The following is a 478-nucleotide window of genomic DNA, read 5'->3' as shown; positions in this document are numbered from 1 at the left end:
TGATCTTAGAGAAAAAAAAAATCAAATTTCACTATTGAGTATAATGTTAGCTATGGTTTCGGCATATGCTCTGTTGAGGGTTTTTTATACCTAATTTTTGAGGGTTTTCATTCATGAAAGGATGTCGAATTTTGTGAAATGTTTATGCTGAATCTATTGAGCAGATCATTTGTTTTTTGTTTTCCGTTCTGTTAATGTGGTGTGTCACATTTATAGATTTTCATATGCTGAACCATCCTTGCATTTCAGGAATAAATCCCAATTGATTATGGTAAATCATCCTTTTACCATGCTGCTAAACTGAGATTATGATATTTTATTGGAGAATTTTGCAGCTGTGCTCACTGGGGATATTGGCTTGTAATTCTCTTTTCTTATATTGTCATCCTCTGGCTTTCATATAAGAGTAATGGTAGTCTTATAAAATAAAGTAAGTTGTAAATAGTGTGTTCTCTTCAGTTTGGGGAAGTACTTTGAG

The sequence above is a fragment of the Macaca thibetana genome, chromosome 10 (assembly GCF_024542745.1).
Source record: "Macaca thibetana thibetana isolate TM-01 chromosome 10, ASM2454274v1, whole genome shotgun sequence".
Taxonomy (NCBI): Eukaryota; Metazoa; Chordata; class Mammalia; order Primates; family Cercopithecidae; genus Macaca; species Macaca thibetana.
The sequence above is the reverse complement of the archived record's forward strand: the minus strand, read 5'-3'. Positions refer to the sequence as shown.